This window comes from Pinus tabuliformis, chromosome J (genome assembly GCF_031772625.1).
Source record: "Pinus tabuliformis cultivar Carrire ecotype Pingquan chromosome J, CPIR1, whole genome shotgun sequence".
Lineage (NCBI taxonomy): Eukaryota > Viridiplantae > Streptophyta > Pinopsida > Pinales > Pinaceae > Pinus > Pinus tabuliformis.
The window spans coordinates 996,703,738-996,723,168 of NC_142295.1; positions in this window are offsets into that span (position 1 = coordinate 996,703,738).

Sequence of the window (19,431 nt, forward strand, 5' to 3'; positions counted from 1 at the left end):
TGGCCTCACGATCATGCTCTCGGAGCTTCTGGCTGACTGTGATGAATATGGTGTGAGATCTCTAGCGCTTTTTCCATTTACAATTTGCTTTTTCTCGAGACTCATCGATCTGCTTTGCTGGTGCAGGTAACTTTGTTGCATGTCGACAAGGATGGTGGAGCAAGATAACAACAATGTGCATGGTTGACAATAGTGACATGCATGCGTCCAAACCGATCCTTAGCCGTTAGATCTCTTCATGAAATGAATTCTGGGCCATTCTGGGCTTCTACAGGAAGTTTCCTGTAGAAATACAGAGCTTCCTGTAGAAAGGCTGCGCTTCCTGTAGAGAGTCTGCACCTTCCTGTAGAAACTCTGCATCTTCCTGTAGAAACTCTGCATCTTCCTGTAGAAAATCTGCGTCTTCCTGTAGAAGACTCAAGCTGTAATAAAATTGCACATACCTTGGAAAAAATGAGTATTCTTGGAGGGGGTGCTGGTGAGGTGTCCTGACTGCATGATGAGGACCCTTGGCTTTGAGTTGAGAGGCTTCCTCTCCTCCATAGAACACCTGCATGCAATTTTACATAATGAATCTGCTGACCTTGTTTTTTTTCTTTTTCTCTTTTTCTTTTTTCTTTTTCTTTTTTTTTTTTTTTTTTTGAAAGATAACAGGGGCGCCTCAATGAGGTTTTCACCCTTGCCATCTGCCCTGAGCGCCTCGGAGAGGTTTTCACTCAAGGATCTTTTCAAACCTTTATCTTTTTTTTTTTTTTTTGAAAGACAATAGGGGCGCCTCAATGAGGTTTTCACCCCTACCACCTGCCTTGGGCGCCTCAGAAAGGTTTTCACCCAAGGATCTTTATTATTATTTTTTTTTAGATTCTTCAGGGTATGCCCAAAGCAGAGGCAGAACCCTTCTCTATGACCAACACTGCCTTCTCCATAGTTTTGATGAACTCTTGTCTTGAGAGAGGCTTCCTGTAGATCTTCAATCGATGCCCATTGACAAGCATGGGGATGGCTTCCTCATCAATGGTACGAATAAGAACAGATCCATTGTCATCACATTTTTCCACTGAATATGGCCCTAGCCATCTAGTTCTCAGCTTCCCCTTGAAGTCTTTGTATCTGGAGTCATACAACAAAGCCCAATCTCCCGGCTGAAATTGCTTGTCATGGAGATGTTGGTCATGCCACACCTTTCTCTGAAGTTGAATCACTTCCGGGTGAGGGAGGGCCTGCATTCGGTGCTCATCCAGTCCATTCAGCTGCAATAACCTCTCTTGTTGTGCATGGCTGAGATCTAGGTCCAGCTGAGCTGCCATCCTCAAAGTGTTGTATTCAAACTCAATGGACAGCAAAGCTTTCTTCCCATAGACCAGCTCATAAGGTGTGAAGCCGGTGGTGGTCTTCCAAGTGGTGTTGTAAGCCCATGTGGCTTCAACCAGGTGATCTGCCCAGTCCTTTCTGCTGCTGCTCACCACCTTTGTCAAGATCCCTTCTAATGCTCTATTGGTGACTTCCACCTGCCCATTTGCTTGAGGGTGATAGGGGGTGGAAGTCCTATGCTTGATCTTGTGATGAGCTAGTAGATCTTCAACCAGGTTGGATGTGAACCGGCTCCCTTGATCGGTGACCAGCTCTCTTGGATAGCCAAACTTATAGAAGATGTTTTCTCTTAGGAACTCGGCCACCTTTTCTTCTATTGCTGCTTTGATTGCTTTAGTCTCTGCCCACTTTGTCAAGTAGTCAGTACACACAATGATGTAAGACCGTTGCCTCGAAGGAGGGTTGATTGGGCCCACAAAGTCCATACCCCACTTCTCAAATGGCTCAAGAGTCACTTGAGGTTGGAGAGGCATCTCATCCCTTTGGGTCGGTTTCCCCATTCTTTGGCATTGGTCACACTGGCTGACATATCTTCTGACATCTTGATGAAGTGTGGGCCAATAGTAGCCTGCCTGCAGGATTTTGAAGGCAGTTCTCTTTGCTGCAAAATGTCCTCCACAAGGTCCATCATGACAAGTGAGGAGGATATCAAAGACTTTCTCCTCCCTTACACAACGCCTTAAGATCTGATCGGGGCCAAGCTTGAATAGATTGCCCCCGATCCAAGTAAATGAGGCACTTTTTCTGATGATTCTGCTCTTCTCTCTTGAAGATAGGTGCGGAGGGAACTGTGCTGAAACAAGGTAGTTTGCTATATCAGCAAACCATGGAGAGAGTACTGAAATAGAAAACAGATGTTCATCGAGCATCTGGTCATCCACTGTTCCATCCTCATCTGCAGACAAATCCAATCTAAATAAAAAGTCAGCAACAACATTTTCTCTACCTGGTTTGTCAACAATGGTCAAATCAAACTGCTGCAATAAAAGTAACCATCTAATAATACGAGCATTCACATCTGGTTTATTCATTAAATATCTAATTGCAGCATGGTCTGTATGTACAAAGGTTTGGTAGCCAGTAATATAATGTCGGAACTTGTTCAGTGCATGGACCACAGCCAAGAATTCTTTCTCGGTTACAGTGTAATTCAGCCTGGCTTTGGACAAGTTTTTGCTAACAAAGTAGATGGCATATGGAAGTTTTTGCTCAACTTGTCCTAAAGCTGCACCTATGGCTTTGTTCGAGGCATCAGTGTGGATGTGGAAAGGTAGGGCCCAGTTTGGACCTCTCAGAATTGGGGCTGACACCAACTTGTCCTTCAATTCATTTAAAGCCCTCTGACAATCGTCAATCCACTTAAACTCCACATCTTTTGCCAACAGGCCAAACAATGGCGAGGCTAGCTTGCTGAAGTCTTTAATGAATCTCCGGTAATATCCTGCTAATCCCAAGAAACTCCGGACATCCCTTACCTTTTGAGGAGGTGGAACCTTCTTGATGAGAGCAATTTTGTTAGGATCCACCTGTAACCCTTGGCAAGAAATGGTATGGCCTAGCACGGTCCCTTCCGTCATTAGGAATTCACATTTTTCAGGACTAAGGGACAAGTTCATCTCAATGCATTTGGTTAGGACTTTTCCCAGATTGGACAATGCTTCCTGGAAGTTGGCCCCATAAGGAGTAAAGTCATCCATATAGATTTCCACTGCATCATGGACCAGCTCCGAGAAGATGCTCAAGACAGCTCTCTGGAAGGTAGCAGGAGCATTGCATAGCCCAAAGGGAAGAACTCGGTAGGCAAAGGTACCCCAAGGACAAGTGAAGGTGGTCTTATCTTGGTCTTCCGGGCTGATTTGGATTTGGTTGTACCCGCTAAACCCATCCAGGAAAGAGAAGAACTTCTTTCCTGCCAGTCCATCCAACACTTGATCTATGAAAGGTAGAGGGAAATGGTCTTTCTTGGTAGCTTTGTTCAGTTCTCGGTAGTCCACACAGATTCTCCATTTCCCATTTTTCTTGGGAACCAACACCAGAGGGGACACCCATTCACTATCTGAGATGGGGTAGATGAATCCGGCATCCAACAGTTTTTGCAATTCTTCCTTGACAATGTCCTTAAGAGCTGGATTCATTCTCCTCTGGGGTTGCCTAACCAGTTTACAATCCTCTTTGATGTATATATGATGGGTACAGACCGAAGGATGGACTCCTTTCATCTCCTTATAGCTCCAAGCAAAAGCATCTAGGTGGTTGGCCAACAGGCTACATAGCTCCTTTTCCTGGGAAGGAGATAGGGAGGAGCTGATCTTCAATGCTCTCTCAGGGCCGAACTCCACATTCTTGACTCTGGGAGTAACAGGGTTGGTTGTACAAAGATCCACTAAGGTGCTAGCTTGGGCATCCTCCACCAATTTTTCTAAGGGTAGTGTACTGGAAGGTGGATTCTGGATCAAGGTCTCGATCAAGTCATCCTCGGTTGGGGGGTCTCTTCTAGTGGTATCTAAGGTGCACAGAGGTGCTGAGTACACCTCGTCTTCCTCTCCTTCTTCCAACCAGAGTGGTAAGTCATGCTCTAAGGAGGGTTGGGCAGGAGGGTATAGGACTAGCTGCTTGGACATGGGACCATTTTTGATGGTCATGTTTCCTGCACGACAACTTATGTAAGCATCTGCAGTAGCTAACCAAGGCCTTCCAAAAATGAGAGGATATCCAGTAAGCTTTGCCTTTGGTTGCAGAACCAGGAAGTCTGCAGGGTATTCCCAAGAGTCAATAGAGACCAAGACATCCTCCACAATCCCTTTGGGAGTCACGGTGGAGCGATCTGCTAGTTGCAGTACTATCGAGGTCTTCCTCAAGGAACCCTGAAGATTAAGTTTGAGCATGGTATCCCTGGTCATCACATTAATGGCAGCCCCCAGATCAATCAAGGTGTGAGGTATGATGGTGCCATTGATGTGTACATCTACTACAGGACTTCCAGGATCTAGGTACTTTGGGCAGATGACTTGTCCTAGCATAAGGTCATACAGTTGTCCTATGACATTAATGGTTGAAGCATCTTTCTTCCGCCTGCCTGGGTGTTTGAAGCACCTTTCCTTAACCAGTTTGTTGTATATTGGCACATCCTTGATGGCTTGGAGAAGTGGTATTTTCACACACAACTGCTTGAGCTCACCCAGAAGCTCATCCTCCTCTGGGTTGGGTTGTGTGGTGGCTGTTAATCTCTCAGGAAAGGGTGGAATAGCCTCTGGTTCACTTTCCTGTTTATCTTCCTCATCCTCTGGGGGAGGAGGTTGGCGATCTGGTAGAGTCTTTCCAGATCGAAGATTGATCTCCTGGATCTCCACAGCATAGGTAGGGCATGAGGTTTCCCCAGTGTATACCTGCTGAGCCTGTCTGTTGTTGGGGTTCGGGTTCGGTTGAGCAGGCATTTGAGGTTGCCTTGGAGGAGCAGGAGGTAAAGGCTGAGGTTGAACTGGTGGTGGAGGCAAAATGGCAGGAGGAGTGTTGTATTGGGGCCTCCACCCCGACTGAGGTGCATTCCACTGAGGCTGAGGCTGGGCATGCGAATGGTATGAATGAGAAGTAGGTTGAGTAGGGTACTGAGGTGGATAAGACCATGGAGGAGGCATGGACCAGGAAGGATGAGCAGGGGGACCCCAGGAAGGCATAGGAGTCGATTGGTTGGGGCTGTAATAAGATTGAGGTGCCCCTTGCGTTCCCTGCTGATAAGGTCTAGATCCTTGTGGCCTCCTTTGGTTGAGGTAATAGAGAGGTTCAGTGGGAGCTTCTGTTCCTTGGTACATGGCTTTAAATCCTGGTAAGGCTGGACACTGATTTGTGGGATGGTCCTCCTCACAAACGAAACACACTTCAACTGAATGCAATGGGCATTCGTTCTTAGGGTGTCTCCTTGTGCACCTAGGGTAGAAGACAGCCAAGGCTCTCTCAGCTTCTTCTTTCTTCTGCTGGATCCTGAATGTGTCCAGTTGCATGGCAATGGTCTGTCTCACCTCACTCTTGAGATCTTCTAATTGATTTGCAAGCTCATGTTTGGAGAAAGGGACACTAGTTGAGGGGAGGTTTCCTCTACCTCGTTTCCGAGCTGCCCTGGAGTGGTTTCTAAACACAGTTTTGATGTCCTCATAAGGCAGTTGGTAAATGTCCCCCCCAGCTAACATGTGAAGGGTATCTAAGAGGTCTTCAGGGACTTCTCGTAGCAGGACCAACTTGAGGGATTCAGGGTCAAGTGTGCACCTGGCCCGCTTATAGCTAAGTTGGAACCTCTCCTCATAATCCTCTAGGGACTCATCATTTCCCATGGTCATCCGAAAGATTTCTCCCTTGGTTTCCTTGGACCTACAGTAATCCCTGTACTTGGTATTGAAAGCTTGCTGCATCTGAGCCCAAGTGGTGATACTATTCCTAGGTAAACCCATGAACTAGCGCAATGCTGCATCCTTAAGAGTTGAAGGGAAGAGTTTCAGCTTTTGCTCATCTTCAGTATAGTCATAGGTTCTACAAAGGACAACAAACTCAAACAGGAAGGTATCAGGATCTTCAGTAGTCAGTCCATGGAAGTGAGGTAAGGCGGAGGGGCTAATGTTCTTCATTTTCATCTCTCCATTGGTCTCTCGGATGGGGAAGGCACCTTCTATTCTCTCATCTTCTCTTCTATTGTCAGCCATAGCTTCAGATGGAGTGGTCTCTAACTCTTCTTCTTCTATAGGATCTTTGTCTATCTCAGGATGTTCACCTATAGGTTCTTCTGGGTCACTGTCACCAAAGAAGAGAGAAGGGTGACTCAGTGATGTGGTGGGGGTGTTTGGTAGGAATTTGCCTGATCTATCTCGGTTCCTACGAGGCATGAAATGGAAAAGGCTTTCTTTTTCTTTTGATTGTTTTTGCTTTTTTCTTTGGTACCTGCAAAACTGAAACAGATTGATCTACAACTAACTATAAAAGATGCAGAATTAAACTGAAAGCAAGAAAGAACTAATCTACTGTGCTCAAATGAAATTGCAAGAATGGAAATGCTAGTCTACGCTTGCAGAAAGGAAATGCTAGTCTAGGAAAGCAGGAAATGCTAATCTATGAAAGCAGGAAATGCTAATCTATGAAAGCAGGAAATGTCTATGCTACTTTTGCAGAATGGAAATGAAATAAACTACTGAGCAGAAGGTAAGAGTAAGAAAATAGAAGAAAAGCAACAATTACTAATACTCTGACGCTTCCCCGGCAACGGCGCCAAAAAGATGGTGGGCTCCAGTATTGTAGCAATAATGCTACAACTCCTGGAGCTTCCTATCTCTAATTTTATCAACCCGGTAGTTCATACAAACTTGGAAGCGACGGTGCTGTATGCACAAGTACTAGCTCTCGTCACAGCTGTCACTTGGTCAGCTGGCACAAGTCCGCTAGGGCTCAAGCCAACTTCTATATGCTCTCAGAAGAAGCTTGCTAAATGATGGACGAAGACTATCTCAGAGGAAATTAATCTACTTTGCAAAAATGAACTGAAAGCCAACCAAAACATGGAAACCCTAGTTAACCCTAATCTGACTAGCTTAACCTCTAGGATGCAATGGGTGGAGTGCAAGTGTCTGGAAATGATGCCATTACTTCTAATGATGTGAAATGCATGAACTTAAACTACTTTTATTGAAAAGAACATGTTTTTGTATTTTTGCTTAAATGGTTGGAGTGATGATGATTTTGTTTCTTATTAGGGTTTGGTTGTGCAGAGGTGGTGCGAAAGGAAGGAAAGCTTGGGAAAGGTCAGGGGGGCTAGGAGAGGTCCCAGGGGATCCTTAGCATCAGTCCACAGAAGTCTACAACGTTCAGATGCTCGGCAACCAAGTTTGCAGGCTCCTACAGGATGTCTGCAGGGGATCCTACAGGAAACTCAGGGATTCTACAGGAAGTCTGCTAACTTCTACAGGATGCTCTACCATGGGAGTTTTAGGTGATGGTGAGGTGATGGAGTGGTATGGGTGGATAGATAAGGTGGAGATGGAGCTTGTGATGACTCAGGGGCAGAGAAATAGGACAGAGAAAGAGTGCACGAAGTGGTTGGTGGAGAGAAGGAAGGGATCAACGAAAGGTCAAAAAGATGAAGCTACGTGGGCAATGGAAGAGTTGGAAGGTGAACGAGCTGAACAGAGGTCGAGTAGGTGACTTGAGGAGAGGTTAAGAAGAAGAAAAAGGAAGTAGAAGGATATGGAGCAGTGTAAATGAAACAAATTACTTATGTCTTGCACCAAAAATGAGAATTCATTAACCTATGCTACCTGTGCTATAAACCTATGAACAACAATGTAAACTGAGAAAAGAAGCCGTGCATGGAGTGAAAATGAAGAAGTATGGTTCAAGATCAAAAGTGCATGGATGGATCTTCAATGAAAATGACTATGTTGCAGCTTGCATGGAAGTAAAAGACTGCATTCTTTTTGGTGGTTGATATGGACTGCACCTCAATCCCCAAACAGAGATGACAGTGAAGACACTAACAACCCTTTTCTTGGAGCTCCAGTGGATTACAAACCTCTTATTCTGATCTAAACAACTGAAAGTGAATTAACCATAAACTAGTCCTACGCAATTCTCATTAACCAAATCAAATCAGCAAACTGTATTCTTTGAAATGCATATCAAAACAAGGAAACACAATGCTGGAAAGAAAGGTAAATAACACTACAAGAAGAGGAGATCTATTGCTCTCAGGTTGGGCCCTAACCTGAGAGCTATAGCTCCCTTAAAAACTCAGAATTAGATCCAAATCTGCTTGCCTTTATTCATAATCAAAAGTCTAATGTCATGCCAAAACTGGCTTACAAAACAACAAAAACCGAGCTGTAACTCGTGCTCAGAGATTACAATAGTAATTCCAAAAGTCAAAAAGCTTCTAACAAAGGCTACGGCCTTCATATTTATACAAAATGAGGATCAAGCTGGCTTCCTTGATTCGTGGAGCTTGGCTGTTCCAACTGAAAGTCAAACTGCTGTAAAACTGCTGATCCTGTAGAACGTGTTGGCTGCCTTTAAGCTCGGTGGGGAGAGCTGTTGGAGCTCGGAGTTAAGGTGACAATCACGAGGGAAGTCATTTAAAGCTGTAGACAACCTCCCTATGAACATGCAATGCCACCTTTGTTGTCTCCTTGTCTCCTTTTGCGTGGTCTTTTGCTCTCTTTAATGCCAAGAACCTGAAATCATCATGTATTAGTCACATAGATATAATGCCTGCCCTTCTTCCTACAAACAACACGAATATACTAAGAAATGAATGCATAAGTGGTAAAAGATGAATGGTTGAACAAGGTAAGTAGGCCAATATGAGCCCAAATTGTACCAAAAATTGGGGCTCATCAATAACAATAACATATATCATAACAATATAATAACATAACAATATAAAAAATATCCAACATAACATAAGAAACATATAAAAATATATAACATAACAATAAGAAATATAAGAAATAACATGATTGAATATAACATAGAAATATATAACATTAATAATAAGAAATATAACATAACAATAACATATAACAATAAGAAATATAAGAAATAACATAATGTAATATAAGAAATATATTCTCCTGGATGCGGGTGATTAATAGCGCCGGTACAGCGCAGCAAATCTGGGCTGGCAAGTGGCGCAGCCACATGGCCACCCACGCTTCCACCCAGAAGCTCACCGCCAAAATTAATGGCGTTTTAATGCTTTGTGCGGGCCGAGGAAACCTCATTCTGATCCATAAGATGGTGATTTCGGACCGCCCTCCCCCTGTTCCGCCTCCTTTGAACTACAACTGTCTCCTTACTGCTGCAAAGTCGAGCTCGTGCATGACAACAGGGAGACGTTGCCAGATTCTTTGTTGTATTAAAATGGTTGAAGGTGCCCACTTCTCACATAATCTTCTTTGTTGCTTTCGAACTACTGCTTCGGCCCTGAATCCTACTTCTGAACCTCGAATTCCCGATTCTCCTACTCCCACTGGCCATTCTATCCCTCGCTCTACGCCTCCTAGTCCTCATCGACCCAATTCCGACCAGGAAAATATGACGCATCTGTGTCACAGAATGCGCTGTAGAAGAGGCGATAGCAGAAGAAGAAGAGCAATTCGCCCCCCCTTGTTGTCCCTCTTTGACTCTATCCCTTTGGATTCCTCCTCCCCCTCGACGATGGCTCATTTCGTGGGTCATTATCCAGCCACACGCAACGGTAGGGGGCGTGCTGGGCATGCTCAGACGGCCAGCTCTAGGCGTGTTGAAGAGGCTCCTCGGCCTCCAGCTACCTCTGTCCCAATGCTGCAACCTAGCCACTCTACCCAATTCTAGTTTTCTTGCACGTTGGAATGCCCTTGCATATTTGCAACCATTTCAGTTGCTTTCAGAGAGGAGCCTCAAAGCTCTGACGTCCCAACTCGCAACATTCAGGAGAGGACCAACACCAGCAGAAGGAAAACTCATGGTAACAGCTCTGGGACACGCAGAACCCATGATGAAGCTCCGAACCGAATAGATGCAACTCAGGGACACAATATTCCAAGCGGCTACACGAATATGGAAGCAATGACGAGAGATCAACAGCCCGAGGAAGATGACATGGAGGCATACAGGTGTCTAATTGTGGAAGAACCTCCGCCACCTAATGACACCTAGCTGGCCAAAGTTTACTTCAGGTTTTGAGCTCCCGGTCACCAAACTTAGGGGTCTTTTCTGCTGTTTCTTTTTGTAATTGTTGTCATTTTTGATGTTTTGTTCAAAAAACTATACCATTATGGTTTTACAGGCTGGTTCCCCTGTGTGGGCAGCTCACTCCTCTAGTTTTGGACTAGTTTCCCCGGTGCGGGCAGTCATTTTCAGTTATTGTTTGTTAAACATGGCATAATTTGAGACAGGATCTGCAGAGGCCGGTGCCTCCATGTACTATTTTTTGTTACATTAATAGAATTAGTCATATTTAGAAAAAAAAATATAAGAAATATATTGTAACAATATTTAAGAAATATAACAACTTAATAAGAAATATAACATAACAAAACATCTAGTTCATAAAAGAAATATAACATAACAATAACAATGTCATGTGTTCCATTCACATGAAATGCATAAGTCTTTGTTTCCTTAAATCTAAGACAACATAATACATAGGCTATAAATTTATGGTCCAATAGGGTAACCATCTAGGAAAAAAGAACTACATTTAATATAATTTCATGTGCTCCATTCACATGAAATGTGTTAGTGGCAAATTTTCAAGAATGGTATCATGATCTTCTATCGATAATTCCATTGTCATATATTTTTCTACTCTTCACTTCTTTCAACTGCAACCAAGCTACTATGACCAAACGACTATATTGGGCACATATAACATCTGGCTAGTAGTCTTGAAATATATCATGTGTATGATCATCATTGATGTAGAAATGGCACTCTTTAATCACTTCACAGTTATAATATCAGAACCATCGATACCAAGCTTTGCATGCCTATACAAAATTTTCACAAGAATAGAGACCTATTCTAAATGATAATATTCACTTTTTATTTTTGTTTGTGGAGTAAATGTGTAATTCTCAGCAAAACCAACGATGGATAATATTGTTCCCTTTGGAAACACATCACATGATTGTTTAAATGGTAAGTGCTTAATATATTTATATATTTTCTCCCTAAACTTCTCCATAAAATATGTCACAAAAATGTCATCTTCAATTAAATTAATATTTCTTGATGTTAACGTTGAATCTGCAATGACAGTGTCCATAACATATTCATTTCTTCTCCACTTCATAGTGACATTTGAAAATTGTGAATCATTCAGATCAATGGGATACTTAGCATCAAAAGGAGCCAAATGAGAATATTCTTTGCATTTTCTTCCACCCACACATTCTTTCTTATAAAGAATTGGCCATTTTCTCGACCAGATAATATCTTAGATAAAAATTAATGAACACTTGAAGGAGCGGGATCATTGGACCAATATTCTATGCCAAATTTTAGAAATGCCTCATAATATAATTGGATTTATTTATGGTATTGACAGAAAAATGCCTCACGAACAGTCACAGGCTTAACATACCATGGATTAAGCTTCACAAATGTGCTGAGGGAAATCTTCACATCAACGTTACTCTCCATAAATTATAAAATAACTCCACTTTACCAACCTTTGTTATATGTTTGGCATGGTTTTCATAATTCCCTCTAAAAATACGATGTCGCACAATGTCCTTTTCATTTGGTAATGCACAGGAATTAAAATTTCAAAACTCTTTCACCCTATATCTCACATTATCTAGAATTCTATCTTGATAGGGTTGCCTATAGATATTAGCCCAACATGCAAGTTCATCATTCTCATCTAGTTGAATCCTAAATTTTCTATGCCTTCATAGACCTTTTCTTGATGTTTTGTATATTCTTGTTGCCACTAATATCAACCGATGTGATGTAATTCATTTTCTGACAATACTCTACGGGAAGTTTTGCCATTTTGAGATTGATTTTTTGCAAGTGTGCCAAGGTCCACTGTCATATTTTTTATACCAATTGATTTACCCACACCTCTTTAGAATCTATAATTCCTAGTAATTGAATTGCGTCTCGTAGAGATTTGTGTTTGAAAAAATTATGTAACATTTGAGCTTGTGCTATGATAGATTTTTATTCAAAAACCATTTTGATCACCTCATTTTTTTATTTTGATCTATCCATTCATGCATTAATGGCCCCAATTTCTTCCATTTTAGTTAGACCCATATTCTCTATAAATTATCATAGAAGGCTTTGTTATTGTATCTTCAAATTAATTTTTGTGTCTTTCTAGATGTGGTAGGGTCTTGTTGCGCATTAGATGTTTTCCCTACATAATATATATATATATATATATAGATATTTGTATTTTTTACTTGACACATGTACATTGAACATTATTAAAATAGATTATAATGATGACTTTGAAATATAATTTAATCTAAATATTATAATTTATTCAAAATTTAAACATTCATTGACTCACCGGTACTATCGATATTCTCGTTGACAACTTCCTCGACATCTCTCATTTCCTCATGAGTTCCATGTAGATCCACATTTATTTCAAACCCTCTATTGTGTACCTCCACATCTCCTTTAGGCTCTCTATTTTGTATCCCCGCATCTTCTTCAAGCCTCTCTATTTGATATCTCCACATTTCTTTCAGCCTCTCTATTTTCCCTTAGTGCTCTCCTCTTTGCTTTTAGTTCCTCAGTTTTTCCTTTAAATCAGTGCTAATGTGATCATACATTTGTTTACAATTCCTTTGGTTTTCGATGTTCAAAATTTAGAAATCTAAAATGTAATTCCAAAAAAACACAAGTGAGTTCAAGCTTTTAATACTACAAATGATTCAAGACAAATTCAAATATCTCAAAGCATAATTTTTTTATGGTGATTCATAATTTAATCTAAAATAAATTTCAATATATCTTCTTCTTTAGAGAAAACATTCAAAATATATTTTTCCATAGGAAACAAAAATTAATATTTAATTTCCATAACAAAAAATAACAATATTCCATTTTCATAGAAACACAATAAAAGAAGGCTCCTTCTCCCTCCCAGAAAATGTCCTTTTCCCATTGAAATATCTATATCTATATATATATATATATATATAATTTTTTTTCCCTTACATATATATTGATTCTCTCTTTTGTACCTTTAGAAAAACAACATTCAAAATATCATTTTCTATATGAAAAAATTAAATATTTAGTTTTTATAACAAAAAAATAACAATATTTCATTTTCATAGAAAATTAGTAAAATAAGGTCTCTTCTTTCAAAAAAAAAATCTGTTTTCCCTATATCAAAAAAACAATATTTATAGTACCTTTAACAAAAAAAATTCACAAATTAACTCTACATTTCATACTCCGCACTTCACACTATGACAATTTTGTCTTCAATGAAAACTTTCAACCAAGAATTTATACAACTCTTGGTCGAAATAATTCTACACTGAAATGGGCGTTGATTGATAAAATAATCGAGTTAGTTGATAGAAATATTCTTCGCCCAAACTCTCAGTAGAGAGTTTTCTCGAGGCCAACCTCTTGGATGAAAGTCCTTATAACTCTCAGCCAAGAGTATTGGCAAGGAAATATACACTACCACAACTCTTGACTGAGAGTATGGGCATAGAAAAATTCTTTATGCAAACTCGTTGAGTTTTTTGAAGTTTCTCATATGAGAGTTTTTATAGTGATAACCCACATGGTTAACGCAAAACATAGTTGCAAAAATCTCATCCAAGAGTTTTGTGTTACTCAATCGAGAGTTTTTTTTAACTCATGGCCGAAAGTTTTTGGTCAACTAAAAATAGAAAAAAATTAGTGATTTTCAAGAAATAACTACTTCATAGTAGTCAAATCCCTGCCAAATTTAGGATTTATTTTACACCTTTAGTACCATTGGATTCCGCTCTAAAACTTGTTTCAAATGATATAATCTTTATTCATTTTTATGAATAATGATATCTATTAATAATTTTATACTAAACTGTGTCACTGCAGATTTGGAGACTTATGAAAATTATCTCAAATGAAAAATCAATAACTTCAAACTCAAAACACCAAATCATTGGAAATTTCACTCAGTACTTCTTCTTCATGTCCTCTTCAAAATGATATTTTCAACTGACTTATTGATGATCACATTAAAATGAAAATTGATGGGTCGTTGAAAGTGTTGAAAAATCACCATTTTTTTGTCTTACCCTATTTCATTAAATGATTAAACATAGTGATTGAATCTGAAAATTCCCCAAAAATAGTCCATGTTCGAGTGAAATTTTTGTATATTGTGATGATATAAATTTTTTCCCAAAATGAATTACCATCTCTATAAACCATGGTGGATCGTTAAGTCACTCATTGTTTTTTCCTGAAATTTTCAAGTATATGCATTCAGTATCCACCAAATTTATCTAGCTATATGTCCATAAAAAAAAAAAAAAAAAATATGAGTACAAAGGAAAGACAATTATCTACAAATCTTATTTTTACTGTAAAGAAAAATTCTCAAAGAAAATATGAGTTTCTAGCAGTTGAAATTGAAAAAACATAAAAATTCACAATCTTCTATGTCAAAAAACAAGCTAAAAGTGTTTCCCAATTTCACATTTTCACCCTTAATATTAGTGTGTTTCATGGTTTTAACTAGCCTTTAATTTTTTAAATATGGTCTCTCTATCTACATAAGGGTGCATCTCTAGAATTGGTTGAAGGACTCGTCCCAATTTTCTCTCGTTCGTTTTTATGTTCACTCTCATTCACCTTTAGTTTAATGTCTATCTAATGTGAGTTTTTGGTTTGGTCCATTGGGTTTTAGCTATAGTGTGGCTTAGATGGGATATTGGTTCAAGCTTACCCATTGATGATATATGGGATGTTTCTCTCATTCTCATGGACAAACATATTCCTATCCTAATCTGGAAAATCCCACAACTTTAGGAGGAGAGGAAAAAAGAGAGTTTTGGCCCCATTGTCCATAATAATAGCCATTAGAGCCATAACCCTTTCAAATATCACATAAAAAATGTATCCCTTAGTCCCTTATGAAGATTATGATAGTGAGGAATACATTAAGGTGATGGCCTTTGGGAAAGGCAACCCTCCCTACTACAAAGCACTCAATTACAAGCACATGCATTCATCATTCAAGTGCACTCACTTGGATAAATCATATAAGGGTATGGTTACATTGTGGTTTACTATGACAGCCTTAGATAATTTTATAGGCTTGTGATTTATAAACTACCATGGATATTTCACTACACAATTCATCATAACAAATGTGATAAAAATAAACTAAAAAATATATTATGAAGGATAAATTCCTTTATATTCTAGATTTGTTAATTATTGATTTTTTGTTTATGCATGAAATAAGTAAAATGTGAAAAATAGAGACAAAAAAATACAATCACACAACGACCACAATGAACACAAAGATATGCTCTAGGTGTTAGGTAAAACCTGACTATGTGAGAGAGTCAGAGTTATTTGGTCAACTTTGGTGGTTTTGGGCACATGGTTTTCATTTCCGATGGTATTGTGCCCTGGATTGCATATAATTAATCCTTGAAAAGGCTGGAAATACTCAATTGTAAGTGTGTTATGTAATGTGAGTGGTGAAGGCTCACTTCACCATCTTGATCAGGTTTGATCAAGGGACACAAATAGAATATTCTATTAGTTGGTTTTTCCCCAAATTGGGGTTTTCCAGGATATCCATTATGTTTATTATTTGTGTTTTATTGCTCATAAATTTATATTTCTCTCTCTCTCTCTCTCTCTCTCGATATATATATATATATATATATATATATATATATATATATATATATATATATATATATATATATATATATATATATATATATATATATATATATATATCTATATATATATATATATATATATATATATATATTAACAACTAGTATTAGAGTTATGTTAACTTGAACTCTCGAAGGAGAGTTGTTTAATATAGGGATCCAAGAATATTTTGTTTGGCATGAGGATAGTCATTAATAGAAATTACAATGCTAGGAAATTTCATAAAGAGGAGATGCACCTACAGAATGAGTGCATTGAGGAATTATGATTCATAAAGCTATGAGGAGAATAATTGTATGAATTTTTGGTAGTAGTGGCAAACAAAATATTTTTTATGAGGTTATGGAGTGGAGGTTTCACCCACCCTAGTGGATGATGCCATGATCAGTGGCTAAGCAAGAAACACTAAAGGAATTATATGACCAGGTAATTCATCTCAATGATTCATGCAAAGTGTTTGATGGAATGCTTCAATGAGATGATTTATCATTGATTCACAGAATGTGGTTGTACACAGGTGAGGACAGCATCAAGTGTGCCATGTGCCAAGTTGAGAGGATGGAAGCATAAGTTCTAGGATAGAATATATATATATATATAAAAATGGATTCAAAAACTTTTCTAATTACATGTAAAGGGTCATACAATGGTAAGACCTCATAGGGCATGTGTATCATTGAGAAATTATCAGTAAAGTATGGAGTTAGACCTAGGCAATATGGGACATGTCAAATTACCAAATACACTAGATATAGACTTTGAGGGGGGTAAGCCCTAGAGGTGATCAATGTTTGATCACTTGGAAGGATTGGCCAAATTTGGTCAAGGGAAACCCCAAGACAAGGTTTAAGGGGGGATTGCTAGGTAAAACTTCACTCAGTGAAAGAGTCAAAGTTACATAGTTAACTTTGATGGTTTTGGGCACATGCTTTTAGTCTCCATGGTTTTTTGGCCATGTATTTCATGTAATGTTGTTTTGTAAAGGCTTGGAAAGACTCCATTGTAAGTGTGCTAGGAATGTTAGTAATGAATGATCAGTTGGACTACTTGGTCAAGTTTTGCCAAGGGACACTAATAGAATATTCTATTGGTTGCTTCTTCCCCAGATTGGAGTTTTCCCGGATAAACAATGTGTATTTATAATTTGTGTTTTATAGTTGGTAAATTTATGTTTTTCCTAATGGTAAATTTTTAATAATTGGTATCAGATCTAGGTTAACTGAGACTTTCCAAGAAGATTGGTTCAATGTAGGGATCCAAGAATAATTTTTTGGGTGTGAGGATAATCATTGATAGTTGTTGTAGTATTGGGAAATTTCGTAGAGGAGATGCACCTACACGACAAGTGAAATGAGGGTATATGAATCCTAAATCTAGAATAATTATTTGAATTTGTCGTAGAAGTGGCAGATAAAATATTTTTTTAAGAGGTCATAGAGTGGATGTTCTTCCATCTATAATGGATGATGCCATGATCATTGGCTAAGAAGGCGGAACTAAAGGAATCATATGACCAGGTAATTTATGTCAATGATGCACACAAAGTGTTTGATGGAATTCTCCAATGAGATGATTTATCATGGATTCATATAATGTGGTTGTACATGGGTGAGGAGAGCATCAGGTGTTCCAAGTTGAGAGGACATAAACATAAGTGTTGGGATATATATTAATTGCATGTAAATGGTCATATATAAATGTAATCCCTAGTAAGGCATGTGTACCCCAAGGAAATTATTGGTAAAGTTTAGAGTTAGACCTAGGTGATAGTAGGGCATGTTGAATTACTAGATACCCTATATATAAACCCTGGAGATATCCTAGTGACCACTTATGTTTGTCCATGTGTTTGGAGATGAAAGGAATTATATTTGGTTAACTTGGTATCCATTAGATCCCATAGGTTTGACAAAAAGAAAGGAACCTATTTTCACTATCTAAAACAATAGTTCGAGGTATCCCAAAATGAACCTGAACATGCTCAAAGAAGAATTTATAAGTGGTTTATGTTGTGATATTCTTCTTGCATGGTAGCGAAATGGCCATCTTGGAGAACATGTTAGCAACCACAAACACACAATTGTTACCATGCTTGGTGGAGGTAAAACTTGACATGTAATCCATGGATATTGGCTGTCAAGGCTTGTATGGGGTAGGTAGAGGAGTGTACAACCCTTGCCTCTTGATGGTTGGTTTAGAAATGACACGTGTAGTGCACAATTTGATATATTGGTTGACATCTTATAAAATCTTGGGCTAGTATAAATACTTATGAGATATTGTTAATGTTGTTTACACATAAAAATACCCTACCACTCAACTATAATTTTCCTCCCAAATCAGCTTGGTATGCTTTCTTTAAGGAACACAAAGCTATCCTAAGTAGAACAAGACCACATCCTAGAGGTAAAATTATAGAACTTATTTTCCTATGATCAGTGTTTGGTTTGTAGTAGTGAAGTTAGATTCATTGTTGTATAATTGTGGCCATTGGGGGGTTTCATGCCCACTAGAGGTAAGGACTATGCTTAGCACCACAATCGGGAGCCAAGTAAAGCAGTTTGCAGCAGAGTTGGTGTTTCCCTTCTTGTACTTGATATTGTATGTGAATCATTTCTAAAGGTGGATATTTATGTAATTTTGCTTATGTCTACATGAATTGCAAAGGCTTGTGATTTGTGTGGATGATCATCTCCTTCCCTGGACTATAATGCTTCCACTTTCAACATGATTACATGATGGAGTACATGTCCTTGTCATTGGTGGGGTGACATTGAATAGTATCAAAAAAAAATTCACTATAATAGGACATTATATGTCATCTACTAAGTGATTACTACACTGACAATGCAATTGGAGGCATCTATCTTAATCTCAAATGGCCATTATAGGTCTAGGAGGATGAGGACTAGTGAGGACCAGAGGCATTGTTTCATATTCTCAAACTATTTCTATTTTGAATTATACCAAGAAAAAGTTATGTTAAATCCACTCTTCATCACTTTACTTAAGAGCCAAGAAATATGAGTCAACTTGAACATGAACATTCGATAGAAGTTGGCAAGGCCTAAGAAGCTACGAAGCTTTATTAGTGTCGTCGGGATTGGCCAATCCTAAATGACTTGGATCTTGGTTGGGTCCACATGTACCCCATGTTCATCCATTATGTATCCCAAATATTTAATTCTCTATATGCCAAATGAGAATTTCTCCATATTAGCTTAAAACTTGTGTTCTTGCAAGGTGTTGTGGATCTATTGAATTTGTTGCAAATTCTTCACCTAGGTTCTCGTAAGATGAGCATGTCATCTAAATATAAAGAGTTTTTGAATGGCCACAATATATCATTCATCATCCTCATGAATGTTGATAAAGCATTATTCAAGCCAAAATCCATGACCAGCCACTCAAAAATTTTGTCTTTAGATTTGAAGGTTGTCTTCCATAAATCATCGTGTTCAATTAGAACATGATGGTAGCTTGAATTCATATCAATCTTACTAAAGAAACTTCCACACTTAAGTTGATAAAGAATTTTATCAATCTAGGGGAATGGGTATCTGTTCTTGACAATGATTTTTTTAGGCAATAAGAAATATAGATTCTTCATGCCCCATCCTTATTTTGCACCAACACAATTGGAATCTTGCAAGGCAA